Here is a 23,638-nt window from a genome sequence, read left to right on the forward strand (position 1 = left end):
GGATACTTGTAGAGAAGATCATACACTTTGATCTTTACATCTTCATCAACACCCCAAAACCAAGTGGGTTCAAAGGCTTCAAAGGTTATCTCTAAAACATCCTATGGTTGTTTTTTATTTCATTCTAACCTCTATAAATGGATCCATGATGGTTTGGTTTTGTTATGAACTAAAAATAAACTTGTTATTTTTAAAGACTTCCGTTGCCGGTTTCTATAAAAAACAAACTTATATTTCGTATCTAAATCCAACAAAATCAACTCTCCAAGCTCTCCACAAGGTCACACACTCGACTTTGGAAGATGATACATAAAATTAGGGTTTCTGGACAGAGGAGGCTGGTAAGGAGGCCAGCCAAGGGGCTTAAGGCCTTTAATTAGGGTGTAACACCCTAAATATTAGGGTTTTCTTTCCAGCTGCCAACTCGCCAACTTGAGGCTCCTCAACTTGCCGAGTTGCTTCATTAAATGTCGCAGCCAAAACATTCCTCAACACGCTGAGTTCAGGCTACCCAACTCGCCGAGTTCGACTGGAAAATCATAAAAAAGATAATTCTTTTTCCTGGAAGTTGGGATGTTACATAACAAGTTCTTCAACTGAGGAAGATTTCATAGAAAATGACCTATTCCTGATGGAGAACGTTAGAAAAGCTAGAATTCGAAAATGTGCGAGAAGGTAGGAGAGGATTTCCATATAACCTAATTAAGAACGAAAATCTAAAGATGTAGTGTAACATCCTAATATCAAGGTAAAATTTTCATTTTTAAAATCCAACGAAGGATCATAATTGTTTACCAAACATTGTTCTCAAAAGTAATAATCACAAATCAGAGTATCCAAAAATACAAAATTGTATAGCCGGAAGGATGTGCATGATCGCGCCTTTGCTTTCCCCCGATCATCTGAAGTACCTGAAACATAAAATGAAAACTGTAAGCTAAAGCTTAATGAGTTTTCCCCAAAGTACCACACACAACCAGATCATATACAATCATGCAAGTTATGTCCAAACAGTCATTGGACTGGAATACCCTCGGGTCCACAGCCATCGGGCTGGAATACCCCCAGCCCAACCAGTCAACGGACTGGAATGCCAATATGTAACAGGTATAATTAGTCATCAGACTGGTATACCCTCGGATCCACAACCATCAGGCTGGAATACCCCCGGTCTGTTGGCTCATGCACGTAGCTGTAAAACCTCAAACCCAAAACCATACTATGTCGACATATGCAACAGATAAACATATAACCAGTCAACAGACAATTAGTCAGACTAACAAATCACTATAGCATAACAACATCCTATATACTATGATACAAATCTAACATATCAGCACAACATAAGAACTTCCTATTTACTATGATACATAACCAAGTGGGCCAACATTGGTGCCATTGACCCGCATGTATAGTGAGGAAACTGACCTCACAGTCTGAAAAAATAGCTGAACAACATGCTGCTCCGAATACCAACTCTACCGGTCACCTTACAACAAAACGTGACCAAAAATTCAGATTATAACTCAAAATACCCAAAATATCCCTAGGTCAAACTTGGCCACAATCATGGTCAAAGGTCAAAGTCAACAAGTCAACCGAGTGGACTCAGGCTGAGTACGCCCAAAATATACTTGGCCCAAAATATACTCAGCATGTACGCTTGGCGTACATATATTCCAGATAAAAGGGCTTAACGGAGTACGAGCAGTGTACTTAGAAGTATGCCCAACGTACTCTGCTGCAAACCACTACTTCTAATAAGAGCTTAATCTAATAAGTCCTTTCGTCCAAAACCCAGATCTAGTCCCAAATAGTGTTCTAAACCATAAAGTTTGGAACTTTTTGATCTTGCATGGCTATTAAGTGCCCAAACCTTCAAACAGTAACCTCTTAACTCAATAATACATCATAACCATTGGATGGAAGGACTAGAAGAGCTAAGATCACATTTTTATCACTATAGACACTCTAAAACGTCCAACAGGATACCTCATTTGGTCCAGAACAGCTTATACTCAAATCAACCAAGATTATGGGGCTAAAAGCACAATACTCCACACTAGCAAGATCTAATGATATAACTAACAAGTTAAGAGCTTTATACCTCTAAATGAAGCTTGAGGGCAAGATGCTTCTAGATCCAAAGAGTTCTTGAGCTACTAAGGTGAATCCACTTCCTTCTTCCTCCTTCAAGAGCACCAATAACACACTCTAAGGCTAAAAATGCTCAAAAATGTGGATTAGGGTATGGAAGATATGAAATGTGGCTGGAGGATGATGAAGGAAGGAGTCTTGGGGAGTTAATGATGCTTAAATAGGGTCTAAAACCTAAAAAATGGGGTTTGGCCTTCTATAACACCGTGATTTTTCACCCAATTTTTTTTTTATAACATTTATTTAACAGAATACATTGCGGAAGACCTATTATGATTATTTCAAAAACATCACCAATGTTACTTTCATGCCAAAACAAACTCATCAAAATTTAGAGTTCACAAAAAACCAATGTTGAAAACCCAACATGTCCAAATGGTATCATAACTAAAGATACTAAATAAAACTACCTAATAGTTTCCATCCTCACAAATGCATCATGTCAAGCTACCTGTTCCAATGCACAAAAACATACAAGCAAAGAACAAGTATTAGCATAAGCTAAGTGACTCAATATATTATAGTGTTGAGAGAACACACATATCATAGATGGATTCACACAAAACATCCACACACAGTCAAAGTGTCACAAGCAAGACATATAATATCACACCGCATCACAAACACATGTTTAGCTCAATTTATTATAGTTCTTCTTTTAGAGCTTCTTTTATTAGTTACTCTCCTCAACTCCTCTGTAAGTAATTTTATTTTATCGATTCGTTGCTTAAATATTAATATATAATATTTTGTTTCTCCGCTTTACATTAATAATTACTCACCGTTCATCATCATTGTAATTATTAAATTAATACCTCCTAGTTTGGATCTATTTATTCACCGCAAACCCCCAAGGAAAGAACCACGTTCACTAAGTGAGGCGCGACACTCACCCGTAATCATTGCTCCCAGTGTGATGCGTTCGGTACTCCAACTTTGCACACATGTATACATCCCTGTCGTTAAGGATTGGTACGAGCGGTGCCAATTCCATCAAGTTACAACTACCAATTTTCACGAGATGTTTGCGCCGATCCTACCGCTTGACCAACATCACTCCTGTCCCGGTATACCAAGGTGCACCAAGACCATGTCCTTAGTGGTTTTTAAGAAAAACCATTCAGCGTCAAAGTTGGCTTAAGCTCTTATCCTATAGGTATCTTTTAACCCACAAGACCATCATATTATCCGGATAGGGTATATACCTATGACTAGGTTACTACACTTCTATCATATTATCTTTTAACCCAAACATGTAATTTTATGTGGTTATTATATTTTACATTTCACACTAATTTCATTCACAACACTTCTATCATGATAATACAGCACTAGTATGCTTGTCCTAAAACATTTTAAACAAACATTTTCAAACAAGAATTAACATGCTCACATCAAATAATATTCGTACACACCACTCAATCTAGCATGACCTTAGCTCACATCTCACATCAATCAAAGAGGAGATAGCATGCAAGTTCCTAGATACTTTTACACACAAAGCATATCAACAAACATAGCACAATACTCAATCATAAAAAGGGAACATGCATCCTGTATAACTAGGTTCATCCCATTCCATCTAAGATATGAGATACTCCTAACAATGTATTTTTAAAAACCACGAAGTGGACTCACCTTTGCCAAAGATGTTATCAACCCACACTCCAAGTATTGTAAAAAGTTTAAGTATCACCCTTTCCCCTATTAAAATAGAAACAAAGGTTATTGGTGTTCTATATTGTCAAAATTGACAAATCCATAACCCAAAGACACAAACCAACCATCAAACAAAATTCCCCGATTTGGACCCAAAACAGCCACCTGTTTAGAGCTGTTTTAGCATCCTTGAGGCCTGTAAAAGTTTTATTTTTATTTCATATTCCAGAATTTCAGAATTTTATCTTTTCCGAAAGTACTTTTAAAGGTCCAAACGATTTTTCTACAGTTTCATATGATTTTTACAAAACTGCCAATCAATGCAGCTAAATTCTGACTAGCTGGTGAAAAAGGCGGTTTCACCTAATTTGGAGGAAAACACAGGTCCTGGAAAAATTCATGGACAATCTAGACTCAAAGTTAAAACTTTTATAATTTACAGATCATTAATCCAACTTCTGGTGATTTTTCTATTATTTTTCCAATATAGTGGTAGATTCGACAATTTCTTGAAATTTCCAGCTTTGGGTTTTAAAGACTTTTCACCACTTAATCCATTAACCCATCACCCAAAACACCCATAAAGGTGAAAAATAACTTCTTAATAGAAATAAAATTTCAATAAATAAAAGTAACAATTCCAACCACACCCCATGCTTCAAAGCACATAGCATTTGGTGGAATAACAAGATACATTGTTGAAGTAGGTTGCACAAATATGAATTTGGATTTCTTCCACCAGCAAGTCTCATGGAATGGCTTTGAGAGATTGTTTTGAGGCTTATTGGGTGACTAAATACATGATTTTATCACAGAAAAACATCCACTTTGATCAATAACAAAGATTATGACTCCCAAAATTTGATCAAAATATAAACTTGAGCAATGAAATTATTGAAAGTGCTCATAAAGATATTTTTGACAGCAATTGAGCCATCATAAATAACCAATAAAAGTAAAATTAAACCATATGAACCTTCAAAGGTTTCTAATAATAAGAATATGAGATTATAATCATCAATTAGGAAGAGAATTGACAAGAACAATCGTCAGTTGACAAGGAACTTGATAAATTAACACCACAAAAGAGATTAGAAGAGAATTTTACCACCAACTGAATGATTTTCGAAGCCCTACCCCTCTAGGATCGACAAAGAAAATCCTTCTCTCTTCCCCGTCCTTGCTCGGCTCAAGTTTTCTTCCCCTTCAAGCCACTCACGTTTTTTCTTTTCTGTTTGCTTCTTGCGTCTCACGGTCACACTCACAAGGGAAGGTTCAATTTCTTTTTTTTGGACTAGGATCGATCGAAGTACACATGGATGTAATAGATGCCGATCATTTTTTTTACTTTTGTATTCAAGTGATGATAGACGGACACAAGGAGAATGATCGATCCTTCACCTTGGGGGTTACCCCAAATTTTGCCATCTAGCCCCTTAATTCTCCATATTGTACCCCTTTTACACTAACCCTAGTTATCTTGACAAATTAGATTTCTATAAATGACACATTAGCCCCTCAACTCATAATAAACCATTCAAGTGAATTATATATATAACCCTAATAGTTCCATAAATCAATTTCATTAAATTATACACCTTTTAATTTTGATTAATTCATTTAGATATTAAATAATACTATTTTTAGTTAATTTATTCCATTTTAGATATTAAATAATACTATTAATAGTTCCTCGAGTAACGGAAAAACTAACGTCGTTTACGGTAGTTTTTTTTGGGTCGTTACACCTTTGGCGACATACGCCCAACGTACTAGGCAAAGACGCGTTTCTCACATAAGGCTCCTTGGAACCAATTTGCAAACAATTCCATATTAAGGGTCCAAATTATAAATTACCTGAATCGAGATGTTAGAATTCTCCCCCACTTGAATCAGACTCCATCCTCTAAGTCCGCTGTCGCGAATAACTCATGGTAGTGCTCTCGCATCTTCGCCTTGGGTTCCCAAGTCCATTCACAACCCTTCCCATGCTGCAATTGGACCTTGACCAAAGATACCACCTTGTTGCGCAAGGCCTTCATCTTCCTATCCAATATCGCCTCTAGTCTCTCAATATAATTCATCGATCATCAAATTGAATATCATCCATAGAAACAACCGTTGAACCATCAGCCACACACTTCCAAAGATGAGGAACATGGAAGGTGTTGTGAATCTGAATGAGCTCCTTAGGAAAATCGAACCGATAAGCTACCCTGCCAACCCTGCCAATTAATCGAAACAAACTAATATACTAGGTCGCTTACTGGCCCCTCTTCCTGAAGCGTATTACGCCCTTTCACGGTGCTACCTTCAGTAAAACCATGTCGCCAACCTGAAATTCCAACTCGGATCGACACCTGTCGACATAACTCTTCTGCCGACTCGGTACTATCTGCAGTCTCTATTTGATATGCTAAATAAGCTATGTAATTTGAAAAACCACCTCAGTTTTCCCCATAACCCTGTGACCGAACTCTCCACCAACAGACTGGGGTACGAAATTTTCTCCCATACAGAACTTAAATGGCGGCGTACCGATGCTGGAGTGATAGTCGTTGTTGTAAGATAACTCAACCAAAGGAAGGTAGGTATCCTAACTCCCACCAAAATCTATGACACACGCTGTCAACATATCCTTAAGTATCTGAATGGTCCTCTCACTTTGCCTGTCGATCTATGGATGATAAGCAATGCTAAAGTGAAAATTCGTACCCAGTTCCTCGTTGAACCTTTACAAAACCCATGAAGAGAACCGAACATCCTGATCTTATACAATAGAAACCGAAATACCATGCTAGGAGAAGATCTCGCGCACATACACATCAGCCAATTTCTTGGCCTAGGAACTCTATTGAATAGCTAAGAACTGGGCACTCTTGGTATGACGGTCCACTATCAACCAAATCACATCAAAACCCTTAGTCATACAAGGTAACTTGGTGATAAAATCCATGGTGATCTGCTCCCATTTCCACATGGGAACCTCCAAAAGCTAAAGCTTGCCATGTGGCCTCTGGTGCTCGAACTTGACCATCTGACAGGTCAAGAACCTCTCAACATACCATGCTAAAACCCTCTTCATACACGACTACCAGTAACTAAGTTGCAAATCCCGATACATCTTGGTGGCTCCGGGGTGTATCGAAAATATGGACTTGTGTACCTCTTGCAGCACAATCTACCTTATCCCACCAAAATCTGGTATCCAAACCCGACCGCACCGGGTCAATAATCCAAGAGTGTCGGTAGAAAACCTGTCAATCTCGCCCCTAATTCATTCCTGCTTCCAATTCTCTTTCGTGACTGCTTCGGCCTGAGCCTCCCTAATCAAATCATGTAATGGCGAATCAATCGAAATCCTGATCCATAGGCTCCCAATAGAAGGACAAGCTGACTTGTGGCACAAAGAATTAGCAACGACATTCGCTTTCCCTGGGTGGTACAGAATCTCACAGTAATAATCCTTTACTACGTCAAGCCATGTACATTGTCTCATGTTCAGATTCGGCTGATCCATGAGATATCTCAAACTCTTGTGATCCATGTAGATGGTACACCATACCCCATACAGATAATGCCGCCAAATATTAAGGACAACCACCATCTCCCACAAATCCAGGTCATGCATCGAATACCGGACCTCATGCAGCTTCAACTGTCAGGAAACATAAGAGATCACTCTCCCTCTATACATCAGTACTGCACGTAAACGAGTGATGGATCCATCACAATATACAACAAAATCCATAACATCCTCAGGGAGTGTCAACACTGGGGCCTCACATAACTTCTGCGTCAGAGCCTCGAATGCAGCCTGCTGCTCAGGTCCTCAGCAAAAATCCACGCCCTTACTCGTTAGACAAGTTAGGGGTAGAAATATCTTGGAGAAATCATGAATAAATCTACAATAATACCCTCCTAAACCCAGAAAACTTCTGATCTCCGAGGGAGACTTCAGAACCTCCCACTGCATCACAACCTCAATCTTGGTCGGGTCGACCAAAATCCCATTCTGGTTAACAAAGTGTCCTAAAAACGGACCTCCCGTAACCAAAACTCACACTTCGACTTTGCACAGAAGGGCTATGAAAATCCACGAGAAGCGATTGGACGTATTGTATGCGCCAATTGCCATTTAGCTAACTTGGCATACAGTCGTCCCTGCCCCCAAAACTCTGAGAAGCTCTTGAAGGTGCTCCACATGCTGCTCCATGATCTTGGAATGGACCAGGATATCATCAATAATAAAAGGACTGATCTATTGATCATTGGCCTACACACTCGATTCATCAAGTCGATAAATTTTGCATGCCCATTAGAGAGCCCAAACGGCATGACCACAAACTCGTAATGGCTATAACGAGTCTGAAACATTCTCTTCTCCACGTCCTCCTCTCAAACCCTCATGTGACGATACCATGACCTCAAATCAATCTTGGAGAACCAAGATGCACCTTATAGTTGATCGAATAGATCATCAATCAATGGAAGTGGGTTACGGTTCTTCATTATTAACTTGTTCAACTCCCGATAATCAATATACATGCGGTGGGACCCATCCTTCTTCTTCACAAACAAGATCGATGCTCCACAAGGCGAACTGCTCGTTCTGATAAACTGTTTTCCTAATAGCTCCTGAAGTTGAGAGGACAACTCATGCATCTCCGGTGGTGCGAATCAGTACGGCGCCTTACGAATCAGGGTTGCACCAGGGACCCAATCGATCCTGAAATCAACCTGCATATCAGGAGGCACACCAGGATATTCCTTTGCAAACACATCCAGGAACTCCTTGACTACCGGAACCTATGAAAAAAAAAGCTCCTTCCCGACCCGAGTGTCAACCACATACGCAAGATAAACCATACACCCATGCTATAGATACCAAGGAGCCCTGACAGCAAAACAAAAGCCTGATCCAATCCTGGTACCCTCTCCATAAATACTCAGTTCTCCCCCACTTGGGGTCCGAACTACCACCTGCTGACCCTCACAGTCGTCATCGCACCAAACCTGCTCAACCAGTCCATCCCTAATATCACACACACATCCCCCATGGGGATAGGGATTAGATTAATAGGATAAGGCACCCCGAAAATCTCCAAGACACAACCCTGATAAACGCTCGATGTAGAAACCCTGTGTTCATTGGTGATAGAAACTCGCAACGGACACTCTAACTATCATATCAAAAATCTTACTAAAAGACTAAGATACAAACGACCAACTCACACCACAGTCAAAAAGCACAATAGTAGGCAATGAGTTCACTAAGAAGGTACCTAGCAAGATCATAAACATAAGCATACCATAAAATAACTGACAAAATAATAAATGAAAACATACGAGTAACGACGTCTGACACGACCCTGGCCTCCTCTGTTGTGAGCTGGAAAGCTCGACTAGCCCTTGGGGGCTAAGCCCTGCCCTAGCGTCCATCTGTGATCCTCAACGTAGTCGATGCTGGAGCTTGTGCCAGTATCGCAACGAGCAAGAGACAGCTAGCCTTCATATAGCCAACCTACTCACAGTGATAACAAATCCTGGTGCTCGTCGGCGGCGCCTGCTGACGACAATTCCTAGCAATGTGGCACTCCCTGCCAAATTTGTGGTACCCATATGAAGATAGAAAAGCACCCTCATAAACGTTGCAGCACTTCCCACAAGTGCGGCCCCCTTTCCCCCAGATTGCGAATCAGCGGGCTTGAACCGCTTTGTTGCCGGTTGTGACTAAACTGGAGCATGTCGTTGCTCCTTCACCTGGATCTTCATCTCGATACTTCTCCTCCTTGCGGCATCGGGAAGCCCGACGAGGGTACCGTAACGCTGTGTGGTGATCTCCATCTTAAGCATGCTCAAGTACCGAGTCATCTGAGCATGCTCCGAAGCGTCAAACTCATGGCAGAAAAGAGCCCTCTACGTAAACATCTTGGTGATCTCCGTCACCGTCTCAGTCGTCAATCTCAGATCCACGTATTACCGATCTAATCTCTTCCTCTCCACTAGGGGAACATATATTCCACAGAACATATCTGAGAACTGATACCAAGTAACATCAGCCCTCTGCTCAGGAGTATACGAACCAATCACCAATCTCCACCAATTCTTCGCCTCTAACCGGAGAATGTTCAGGGTATACTTGAGCTTCTGGTCATGTGGTCAAGAACATGTGAAAAAATAACCCTCCACATCAGACAGCCACCTCATTGCCACAATTAGGTCCTTGAACCCATCAAACTATGGGGGCTTCGTGTTGTCGAAGTCTCGATACTTGTATGATCTCTCCCCTTGAATCCTCGCAGCTGGAACAGCAGCGGTAGTTGCGGCAGTAGCAACCTCAGTGAGTGCATCATAGTGATCATCAAATAGCTCAATCATAGCGGTCTTGATAGACCCAAACAGTTCCGGAATAATACCCTAGAAAGTATTGGTGTTTGAGCATTTTAACACTCCTATGGTGTGCATGCAACCCTAGAAACCTTGGATATATGTTTTCTCTATTATACATGCAAACATTGATTTTTTCAAGGTTTCATCCTAACTAGCATATCATGGGGTATATGTAATAGAAAATTCTAGTATAATGACATACCTTTCTTGTAGCTTTGATTCCTTAAGACTTTATGAGACTAGCACCCCACATGTGATGCCTCAAATGCTGCACACAACACCACCAACAATTGGAATAACTTGAGAGAAGATTATATTGCACCAAAATCGGCTAGCCCTCAGTTGTGTATAATAAGTGCCGATTTTTCTAGTATGAAGCTTCTTTATATAATGTGCACATTAGGGTTACAACATGTAACTCATGACTTTCCATATTCCTCATGATCCATGGGTTTTCACCTCCATGGAGTATCCATACGTCACCCCATGGGTTTAGCCCAACATAAAGAACTATGGATCATAAGCCCATTATATAAGAATGAATGATTTACCAAATCAACCCCCATTTATTTAATTAGTCTCTTTTGATCACAAAAATTAATTCCAAACTAATTCTTGATCAATATTAATTAAATAATATGATTTCATATTAATATATTAGAACTTATAATATATTAATAAATCATAAATATCCTCTTCTCACAAAAGTCTATCTTAATTGTTCTGATGCCATGCAACCCAAATGGACCATGCTAAATCGGGTCAAATACATACCAAATATAGTTATGGACTTAGAAACCTTATCCAACAGTCTCCCACTTGGATAAGTCTAATAAATATAGTTGCAAGTACGACTTCATGATCCGACCAGCAATCGTAGCTCTTAAAAGTCTCGTGGAACTAAGTTGTGCCATTTTAGAAAAGTGATCATATAATCCTCTGTTCTCATGATATCAGCCGGACAAATACATGGAAAAACGTCGTACTTATTGTCCAACAGTTTGTTTCTCCATTTTCGATTTGTTTGACATATAACTTAATCAAACACATCAATTCAGTTCTGACCGGGCCCGTCACATAAGTCAAAAAAAATTCATCGAGGGGCCCAAGATATCGCTTTTAATCCTCCAAGGACTATAAGGAATAGATAAACTTTGACTCATATTCTTGTACTAACTAATCATGAAATTGTACACAACAACACGTTTTATAACATCAAGTTACTGATGCGTTTTCGTACTATCAATGTACAACCAACTCATAGTCAACAACTCATATCTCTTGGTTTGAGGACTTATATGATATTACCGTCTCACGATCACTCGAGAAAAATTCCATGAAGTGATACAAGTGAGCGTGGGTTGAATCCAATACTCAGAACTTATGAGCACTCATGAATGTTCCAGGAACAATTGCTATGTCTAATACAATTCAGACAAATCTACAAACCCAATTCATGACAGCCTTACTTCAATACCTACTTCCAAAGTATGATTGACTGTGGATAGTTTGAATAATATAATTATTCTGGAAGTCAAAACATGCAAAATGAAACAATAGTAAATGATTGACACAAGACAATACTATACTAGTAAATAAAAACACCTTTTATTTAAACATCAAATGTCAATTACATTTCAATTATTACAAATTTTGAAAGTTATTTAATTACTAAAACTAATATCATCCTTCAGCCCAATGCGCTTGGCATGCTGTAAATGCCTAACCCTGCTCAGTCCCTTCGTGAGGGGATCTGCTCGGTTCTCATCTGATGATATCCTCTTTGCCACGAGGAGTCCTTCTTCTGTTCGATGTCTAATGAAGTGGTATTTTCTGTCGATGTGCCTGGATCTGCCGTGATCCCTTGGTTCCTTGCCTAAGGCAACTGCACTCTCGTTATCACAGAAAATCTCCATAGGCTCCTTTATAGCTGGTACAACTCCAAGGTCTCCAATGAAGTTCTTCAGCCATATTGCCTCCTTCGCCCCCTCGCTTGTTGCTATACACTCTGATTCACAGTTTGAATAAGCAACTGTCTCCTGCTTAGAACTTTTCCACGTAATTTCGCCTCCACTTAGAGTAAAGACCCAACCCGACTGAGAGCAGAAAATATCCCTATCTGTCTGAAAGCCGGCATCACTATACCCCACTACTTTCAAGTCATCACTCCCACCAAGGGTAAGGACCCAGTCCTTAGTCCTCCACAGGTACTTGAGAATGTTCTTCACCGCAGTCCAGTGAGCCTTGCCATGATTCCCTTGATATCTGCTGACAATGCTCAAAGCAAAGGCCACATCAGGGCGGTTACAAGTCATAGCATACATGATCGAGCCTACAGCGGAAGCATATGGTATTTGACTCATCTCAGCTATCTCAGCCTCTGTACTTGGGCTCTAAGTCTTACTCAGTTTGGTGTTACTCTGGATCGGTAAGTCACCTTTCTTGGAATCTTGCATGCTGAATCTTTTCAGCACCTTATCCAAGTAGGTACTTTGACTAAGTCCAATTAGTCTCTTACTCCTGTCTCTCAATATCCTTATCCCTAGCATATAGGCAGCTTCTCCAAGGTCCTTCATAGCGAAACACTTCCCAAGACAGGACTTAACCTCATACAAGGGTGGGATGTCATTTCCTATGAGTAGTATGGCATCCACATACAATACCAAAAAGCTAACTATACACCCACTAGCCTTAACATATACATAGGACTCATCCTCGCTCCTTGAAAAGCCAAACTCTTTGACTTTCTCATCGAAACAAAGATTCCATCTGCGAGATGCTTGTTTTAATCCATAGATGGATTTCTCAAGCTTACACACTCTATTAGGGTACTTTGCATCGACAAAACCCTCTGGCTGACTCATGTAAACATCCTCATCCAACTTTCCATTAAGGAAAGCAGTTTTGACATCCATTTTCCATATTTCATAATCATGAAATGCAGCAATGGCTAGCATAACCCTAATAGACTCAATCTTCACTACTGGTGAGAAGGTCTCATCATAGTCAACTCCCGGAGTTTAAGTAAAGCCCTTCGCAACCAATCGCACCTTATAAGTGTGTACCTTCCCGTCCATGTCGGTCTTCTTCTTGAAGATCCATTTGCACCCGACTGTCTTACGACCCGGTACATTGTTAACCAAGTTCCAAACTTGATTGTCATACATGGACTGAATCTCGTTGTCTATAGCCTCCTTCCATTTGGCAGACTGAGGGCCTACCATGGCTTCCTTGAAGTTGTTAGGTTCATCCAAATTTATCAGTGTACTATCACTGATAGATGCATCACCTTCTGTAGTAATATGGAAACCATAATAAAAATCAAGTGTGCTCCTAACTCTTGTGGAACACCTCAGAGGTACAAACTCATCAATCGGCTCAACAGGAGTTTCCTCCTCAGGTTGATTGCTAGTGTTTGAGGTTTCTTTACAGCTTGACTCTCGAAGTTCTTCAAGGTCAATTTGCCTGCCACTGTTTCCTTGGCTTATGAATTCTCTCTCACGAAAGACTCCTCTCATCGCCACGAAGACAACATTATCACTCGGTCTGTAGAAGAGATAACCAAAAGATTTTTATAGGTAGCCGATGAAAATACACCGCTCACTTCGATGTTCGAGCTTGTCGTGAGTCTCACGCCTCACGAAAGCCTCGCAACCCCAAGTCTTGATGTGGTCTAAAGTGGGAACTTTCCCAGTCCACATCTCATGAGGTGTTTTGGCAACCTTCTTGGTAGGGACTAGATAAAGGATATGGGTGGAAGTCTCTAAGGCATACCCCCAGAATGAGATTGGTAACGAAGCTCGAATCATCATGGAACGAACCATGTGTAACAAGGTTCGATTGCGCCTCTCAGCCACACCATTCAGTCGTGGTGTCCTAGGAGGTGTCAATTGTGAAACAATTCCACATTCCTTAAGATAGTCAAGGAATTCGATACTAAGATACTCACCACCTCGATCGGATCAGAGCATCTTTATCTTCCTGCCTAACTGATTCTCCACTTCTTGTTTACACTCTTTGAACTTTTCAAAGGTTTCTGAGTTATGCTTGATTAAGTAGATATAGCCATACCTACTGTAATCATCAGTAAACCTTCACCCCTAACACAAGTACTAGTGAAGGGTGACTTACTCATTTTTTCAAGTAAACAAGATTCGCAACTATCTTCTGACTTTAAGTAAAATGACTGCAAGAGTCCAGCCTTTTGGAGTTGTCCTATGTGCTTCTTGTTGACATGTCCAAGATGACAGTGCCACAAGGATGCCTTATCCAAACTAGTGGAAGAATTAATATGCAATACATTATTTCCTAAGGTGTCTACAACCGACACAGTTTCATATACACCATCACAAGGTAATGCTTTAAAATAAAAAAAAAACACCATTATAAAAAGCATTAATACCACCACATTCATTATCAAATGAAAAAGTAAATCCTTGTTTTTACAAACCATGAAAGGAAATAATATTTCTCTCCATTTTAGACGAGTAACAGCATTTTTTCAAATATAATATTAACCCACTACTAAGCAATAAAGAATAAACTCCAATCTTGGTGACAGGTGAAGCTTTCCCATTCCCCATGATCAAGTTTATCTTCCCGTGGTCCACATCCTCACTTCTTTTTCGGCCCTGCAAATCATAACAAATGTGAATTCCACACCCTGTATCAAGGACCCAAGAATTAGTATGTGGTGAGTTGTTAGACAATATAGTGTAAATACCTGCATGGGTGGGTTTCACTTTCCCATCCTTAACATCCTGCAAGTACTTAGGGCAGCTTCACTTCTAACGCCCATTTTCCTGACAGTAGAAGCCTTGTGCATCCTTCGGGTTGGAAGAGGGAGTGGCAGAACCCTCTTTGGTTCCACTCGAAGAGAATCCATCAGGAGAGCTTTTCCCTTTACCTTGCCCGATTTCCAGAACAGGGGCGGTGGTTGGAGTGGTAACAACATTCTTACCTTTGAGACTACTTTCAGTAGTCCTCAAAAGTGCTTGAAGTTTGCTAAGTGTGACCTCCTCCTTGTTCATATGATAGGTCATGCGAAACTGATCATAGAAGGAGGGTAAGGAGTGTAGAATGATATCTATTGCTAACTCCTCATCAAAGTTCACATTTAACTTTAGCAAACGGTCCACGAATCTTTGCATTTTCTGCAGGTGGCCCGTGATGGACTCTCCATCCTTCATTTTTGTTGTTATCATGGAGGTGATAATTTCATACCTTTTTTGACGAGCAATCTGATGGTATCTTTCGATCAGGTCCTGATGCATCTCATAAGGGTAGAAATCTTCATAGGATTTCTGGAGTTCTGCTGTTATGGTAGCCAACATGATATACGATACCTTAGTGTCATCCTTCTTATGGGTAATGTATTCATCAATCTCCTCTGGAGTAGCAGAATACTCATCAATAACCTTTAGCTCCTTATCAAGGACATACTCCTTGTCCCCATAACAAGTGACCATCCTTATGTTCCTAATCCAATCATTGAAATTAGTCCCATCAAAGATGACTCTCCCGCAAAGATTCATGAGAGAAAAGGAGCCAATAGGGTTTGAGCCAGAAGCATTGTTGGAAGACATCTGAAAAGGAAGAAAGAAAAGTTTAGATTAGATAAAGAGTCTTTAATAAGACACCCAAATGAAATATCAAGGCTAGGACCCAACACAATATATTATAATTTGGAAGAGGGATGTCGTAATCCAAACTACAAAATATTTGAAGCTAGGTAAATCACGATTTACCAATTTCGACCATGAAAACGAAACAAATTATTTGGTTTTAATTGGATTGAAACTCCTAGATCTTTTGAGATTCATTAAATAATTCAATGGCATGTTTAAATCTCGATTATGCCCTTCAAGTTTGTGACTGGGATACCGAGGATCACAAACAAGGTGTGAATAACCATGCAAATTAACTTGGTACTCTTAATTTTATCACCTAATCGATGTGCCGGTTAACCACACATGCTCCACCGATCTATGATAAAACTTAAGCCACCCTTTTCCACCCTTGTTAGTCTAAGTTAGTGTGCCGGTTAACCACACACGCTCCACTAACGACTTAGCAAGGTGCAAAGTGTAATTTCATGGGTTAGCATCAATTTCACATTTTCCCTAAGTAACTAAGATTGGGAATTTATAAAAGGTTTAGTTACTTTATATTTATCATTATACTTTTAATGAGAATTAGTGTCTTATCCTACCCGTTTGGCTAACAACCCTCCACCAGTCAAGGAAGCGGCGGGTGAGAGTGGACACCCAATAAGCTGCCATTTTATAGGCAACAACCTTATACCCCCTTATAGACCGGCTTCGTGAATGAGGCCTACTAACGGTAAGACTGACTTATTCTTATACATATATATAATTATTAGACTTTTAATAATATAATAGTATAAAGGTTGAATTTTAAACTTTTAAAATTCTAGGGTTTGGAATTAAAGTATTCTAAAGTGACTTTACAAATTCCAAAACTTGAGGTAAATTTATGAAACTATTCAAAACCTTTCATTTCTATAACTTATGAGTTTTCAAGTTTTTAATGAAAAGACTCTTGGAATTCCATAACTTGAGGACAAGTGATGGAGTCCATTAAAAAAACATTTAGATCAACAATTAAACTAACAAGCATGTCAAACAATTTCGATGATCTAACAATACTCATAAGCATGCATAATTCATATCAACAATTTTCAAGAATCATATAAACTTAATTTAAAACTTGAAACTTTGACAATTATCTTTGAAATTGGATAAGCACAATCATTACCACATCAAAAACAAGTTTCACAATCTAAAAACAGTTTAGGGTAACGATCCTAGTCCAATTCCTGTATTGAAACTCGAAATTATGCACTCAGGGCCTCCAACTCGTCAAGTGCATGAACCAACTCGGCGAGTTGGATGAATTTCAACATGGACTCGTCGAGTCCCCCCCCCCCCCAATGGACTCGGCGAGTTCCTTGAACAGTGATTCGAAAATCGACTTCTTCAGCAAGTAGCATCAAGTATAATTGAAAACAAGCCTAGGCTTTGATACCAATGTTGAGTTTTGAGCATTCTAACACTCCTATGGTGTGCATGCAAACCTAGAAACCTTGGATCTATGTTTTCTGTATTATACATGCAAACTTTTATTTTTCCAAGGTTTCATCCTAACTAGCATATCATGGGGTATATGGAATACAAAATTCTAGTAGAATGACATACCTTTCTTGTAGCTTTGATTCCTTAAGACTTTGTGAGCCTAGCACCCCACATGTGATGCCTCAAATGCTTCACACAACACCACCAACAATTGGAATAACTTGAGAGAAGATTATATTGCACCAAAATCGGCTAGCCCTCACTTGTGTATCATAAGTGTCGATTTTTCTAGTATGAGGCTTCTTTATATAGTGTGTACATTAGGGTTACACCATGTAACTCATGACTTTCCATATTCCTCATGATCCATGGGTTTTAACCTCCATGGAGTATCCATGGGTCACCCCCATGGGTTTAGCCCATCATGAAGAACTATGGATCATAAGCCTACTATATAAGAATGAATGCTTTACCAAATCAACCCGCATTTATTTATTAGTCTCTTTTGATCACAAAAATTAATTCCAAACTAATTCTTGATCAATATTAATTAAATAATATGATTTCATATTAATATATTAGAACTTATAATATATTAATAAATCATAAATCTCCTCTTCTCATAGAAGTCTATCCAAATTGTTCCGATGCCATGCAACGCAAATGGACCATGCTAAATCGGGTCAAGTACATACCAAATACAGTTATGGACTTAGACACCTTATCCAACAGAAAGTAGTAGCCACTCAGCGACAATTATTTTTCGTATCTAATCTTCAATCAACCCCATCCTATCATGGCTACCCGCTCCAGATCCAGAAACAGATCCTCTCGTGATCACCATACTGAAAATGAACCAACATATATGATAAATGTCATAATTCATGCCATCACAGATACAATAAACCTTCAGAGTTTGTGACTTCCTTTCTATGCGTATGGGTCATGTGCTTCCAGTAGTACGGGCCAATACTACCTTTCACACCTACCCGTATTTGTCTCATTGGATCATCACAAACTACCCGAAAGCAAACATATAACTTGGATACGCATACATCCTATCCTCACTCTCTCGAGAGTGGCTAATCATTCCTCAATTTGCTTGCTACACCCACATACTCACTCATGAAACTTCCACTAACCCTACAACCACTCATGCATGCTAATCATACATAACGCTAGATCCTATAGACAACCGGATACTTTATTCTACCCTAGGCCCACAACTAGACAAGGAACAGGAAATAAGGATAAATCACACATTCTCAGGCTATAGAATCTTATATGCGCAACTATGATGCACAAAATAAGCAACTATAGTAACGATGTCAATTTCATCTATCATACAAGAAGTCCTCCTAGGCTATCAAGAATCATATATCAGGAAATTCTATCATGCAATTCCTGAGGATCCGTAGCCTACCACTAGCATGCAATTCTATCATAATCATCAATAACAAATAACTATGTGAGTAACTTAGGGTATACTTTCTTTCCCTGGTTGATCGTACACATCTTGTCCTTCCTTGGTTACTTTTGAAAACAAATTTTTTTGAAAACTTCGAAGATCCTTAATTTTATTTATGGATTCACACGAATGCTCATCCAATTCTCTCAAACCAGGGCTCTAATACCAACTTGTAACATCCCAAAATCAAGGTAAAAATTTCATTTTCAAATCCAACCAAAGACCATAATTGTTTACAAAACATTGTTCTCAAAAGTAAAAATAAAAAATCAGAGAATCCCAAAATCCAAAACCATAAAACCAGAAGGATGTTCACGATCATTCCTTTGCTTTCCCCTGATCATCTGAAGTATTTGAAACATAAAACTAAAACCGTAAGCCAAAGCTTAGTGAGTTTCCCCCAAAGTCCCACACACAACCCGATCATATACAATCATGCATGCTTGGTCCAATAAGTCATTGGACTGGAATACCCTCGGTTCCATAGCCAACACGCTGGAGTGCCCCCGACCCAGTCATTCATCGGACTGGAATTCCAATATGTAACAGATCCAATCAGTCATCTGACTGGTATACCCTCGGGTCCACAACCATTGGGCTGGAATACAACCTATCTGTTGGCTCACGCACATAACAGTAAAGCCTCAATACAAAATCATACTATGTCAACATATGCAACAAATAAACATATAACCAATTAGCAGATAATCAGGAGGATTAATAGATCACTAGAGCATAGAAACATCCTATATACCAGGATACAGATCTGACAAATCACTACAACATAACAACATCCTATATACTAGGATACATAACCAAGTGGGACATCATTTGTGCCTTTGACCCGCATATACAGTGAGCAAACTCACCTCCCAGTATGACGAAATAGCTCAACAACACGATGTTCCAAATACCAACTCTACCGTTCACCTTACAACAAACAGTGGCCAAAAATTCAGACTATAACTCAAAATACCCAAAATACCCCTAGGTGAAACTTGGCTAAAATCCTAGTCAAAGGTCAAAGTCAACAAGTCAACCAATTTGACTCAGGCTGAGTATGCCCAACGAACTCAGCAGGTACGCTTGGCGTGAACAAGATCCAGATACGGGGGCTTAAGGGAGTACGCGCAACGTACTTAGATGTACACTCATCTTACTTTGATGCCAACCATTCCTTCTAATAAGAGCTTAATCTAATATGTACTTTAGTCCAAAACCCAGATCTAGTCCCAAATTGTGTTCTAAACCATAAAGTTTCTAACTTTATGATCTTGCATGGCTATTAAGTGCCAAAACCTTAAAACCCTAACTTCTTAACCCAATAATACATCATAACCTTTTCATGGACGGACTAGAAGGGAAAAGATCTCATTTTTATCAATACATACACTCTAAAATGTCTAATAGGACAACTCATTTGGTCTAGAGTAGCTCATACTCAAATGGACCAAGATTATGGGGCTAAAAGCACAAAACTCCACACTATCAAAGATCCAATGAAATAACCAACAAGTTCATAACTTTATACCTCTAAATGAAGATTGAGGGCAAGATTCTTTTGGATCCAAAGAGTTCTTGAGCAACTAAGGTGAATCCACTTCATTTCCCCCTTCAAGAACACCGATAACACACTCTAAGGATTAAAATGCTCACAAAGATGGATTAGGGTTTGCAAGATACAAAATGGGGCTGGAGGCAGATGAGGGAAGGATTCGCGGGGGAGTTAATGATGCTTAAATAGGGTCAAACCCCTAAAAATTAGGGTTTGCCCTTCGGCCACGTACGTCCAACGTGCTAGGCAAAAGTGATTTTCTCACTTAACGCTCATCGGTACCAATTTGCAAACAATTCCATAGTAACGGTTAAAATTATAAATTACCTGAATCGAGATGTTACAAATCCTTACTTACTATCCCAAATTTAAATAAGGCTAGGATCCAATTTTTTTTCTTGTAATATGAAGAGGAAATCCTTAATTACATCACGACTCTATTTTAGGTAGATAAATCACTTTACCAATTTCAATCACAATGAAACTCCTAGATCTCTTGAGATTCATTAAATATCAATGGCGTGTTAATTTAGGATTATGCATTTGGAATTGTAAGTGGGATGTAAAGGATCACAAACAAGATGCAAATAACCATGCAAACCTGCATGACACCCTCGTTCTCATTTATGATGTAACATCCATAAAAATCATAGGAAATTTAAACTTTTAAAATCAACCAAATTTCATAAATTGTTTACAAATCATAGTTTTCAAATTATTTTCCAAACATCAGAGTCTCCTAAAATCATAAGTCATAAACAAGAGGATGTGTACGGTTATTCATTCGCCTTCCCGCGATCATCCGAAGTACCTGAAACACAACTAAAAACTGTAATCCAACGCTTAGTGAGTTTCCCCCAAAATACCAATACATAAACAAATAGCATATACAATAACAACATGTACTGGGTCTACAACTAAAAAAATTGGATTACCCCTGAGCCCACAACATAAGTGTGACATCATCAATTTCACGTTCATTTAAAAAAAAATTATTTATGCTTCTTTAAAAATCTGAGTATCCTTTTTGAAGAATAATATTGCAGAATTTGTTCCCAGAAAACATGATAATGATATTATCAATGCATTTCCGAAGAAATGTATTTTATTTATATTAAAACATTGGGATGTCATCATCAATACTGAAACATAAGCTTAAACAGACATTACATTAATTTACACTAAAGATTTACATCTCACTAAATCTCTCAGCAGAACGCATCTTTAACATCGCTACCTATGACCAAATAAACTGTGTGGGTGAGGATGGGAATCTTGGTGAGTACATAGGGTTTTCACCCCACAATAATAAAATTAATTTGTTTCTTCACATATTTCATGTCAAACAATTAACCCAATTACTCATCCTCACTATCCTTATATATTCTTCCCTAAAGATTTACCCAAAAGGTCATCTCCTACATCGTATTTACCTCTCATCGCCTTACATTTCATTTCCTTATATGTTTATTCCTAAGGACTTTTCCTAAGGATCATCGCCTACATCGCATAGACAGTACTGATTCATGGATTACTCCCCCAATACGTGTCTAGTAAGGGTTAGAGTATCATCGCATGAATACGTAGTTAATACATCGCCTGAAATCGTAATTCATCAGCTACAGGTTATGAGCCTGCCAGTGTTTCCACATGACTTGTTTAGATTAGTCAGTGGTCGCCATCTATACTCTGTTATATGACTACATCGCAACATCGCAACATCGCAGGTCAAGGTTATGGCATCTCCTAATCATCTCTCATCCCGCATCACCTATTTATCATTGCATATATATCATCACCTAGTTATCATCACGATTCTATCATCCCTTATCTCTCATCACCCGTCGCTACCCAATACATATTTATAAGTATATAATACTTATATAATTAAATTAGTAAAACACCATCCCATAATATCTTATGTGACACACAATATTTTTAGCAAACATAATAAGCATATAAGCATGTAAATATCTAGATACTTCATATCTATGTGTAAGATGAAAGTAACTATGCACTCACTTGTTAAAGTGATGACTCAAAATTCGGGCAACGCTTCGCTTCTAACAATTGTCTTTTCTTTCGACGAAACCTGGCATTATTATCGCTAAGTTTTATTCTAATATTTATTGCGAATAATTATTAGTCTAGATTTATCATTAACTCAAAGTCTACTTTCATGATCTGTCGAGTAAGGAAAAGCTGGTACGATCATATCGGAGGTAGGGTCCGCTTGGTATATGAAGTATACTTTTTGGAAATCCCACTTTAAACACCTCACTAAATCACAGCCTAGACATCATCCCTGTAAGAAGATTAGTTAGTATAATGATTTGGAATCACTGATAAATCTTGTTTATAGGTTCATAATAACGACAATAAACTTAAACATAAGTTATACTTAAAGTAGGGTAAGCATAACTCACTTACAAGGAAGTTTAGCGAGGAACTGGGCTCTGGTCGGGCAGAACATCTGAGCTGAAAGCTCTTCTTCTCAGAACCTTCTGGCGCTCCGGGACTCGCCTCTAACACTTAGGAAGTGCTAGGGAAAGGAAGAGAGGGGTTGGGGGTTTGGTAGAGAAATGATAAGAAATGTGTGAAGAAAATGAGAGATTTGCGCCTCTATTTATAGGCTATCTAGGGGTGATCTGCGTCGTGAAATCAAAATTCAAGTCGTGACCTTGCAGAGGCACCAAGGCTTCGTCCGGTGCTGCCACGTGGCGCAGGACGCAGGTAAAACAACAAATTTTTAAAAAATTCATAAGTTTCGCATATGAGTTCCATTTTTTACGTTCTTTATATCGACGCGTAGGTATTAACAACAACAACAACTTTCGTTTAGACTGTGTCGGCTAATTTTGAACATATTTTTAAAGTTATATTTTAATAGGCTTACATGGTTAAAATTCGTTAAAAAATCATAACATGGTCATCCTATGTCCGATTTCGACTGTCTTTATATCGTTGAACTCCTATTAATGAGATATTCAATTCTCGTCTAGGTTGTGTTGGCTAAAAATCGATCGATCTAAAATTTGATTTTCCGGGCTGCATAATACTATGCCAAATCGTAGAAAAAATCAGAACTTCGTCAAACGAAGTCAGATTTGGATGATCTTTTTATGTAAGTTCTAGGTTTAACGTATACTACGACTTTTTTTTATATATATCAGGCTAAAAACTAGTTTATCGAAAATTCACTTTTTACGATACGCGGTGTTATGCCGGTTTTGTCGTAAAACTTCAACGAGTCATAACTTCTTCGTTATAAGTCATATTTCAACATTCTTTATATGTACGAAATCCTTGTGA

Source organism: Lactuca virosa, chromosome 3 (assembly GCF_052849685.1).
Source record: "Lactuca virosa cultivar CGN04683 chromosome 3, Lactuca_virosa_CGN04683_v6, whole genome shotgun sequence".
Lineage (NCBI taxonomy): Eukaryota > Viridiplantae > Streptophyta > Magnoliopsida > Asterales > Asteraceae > Lactuca > Lactuca virosa.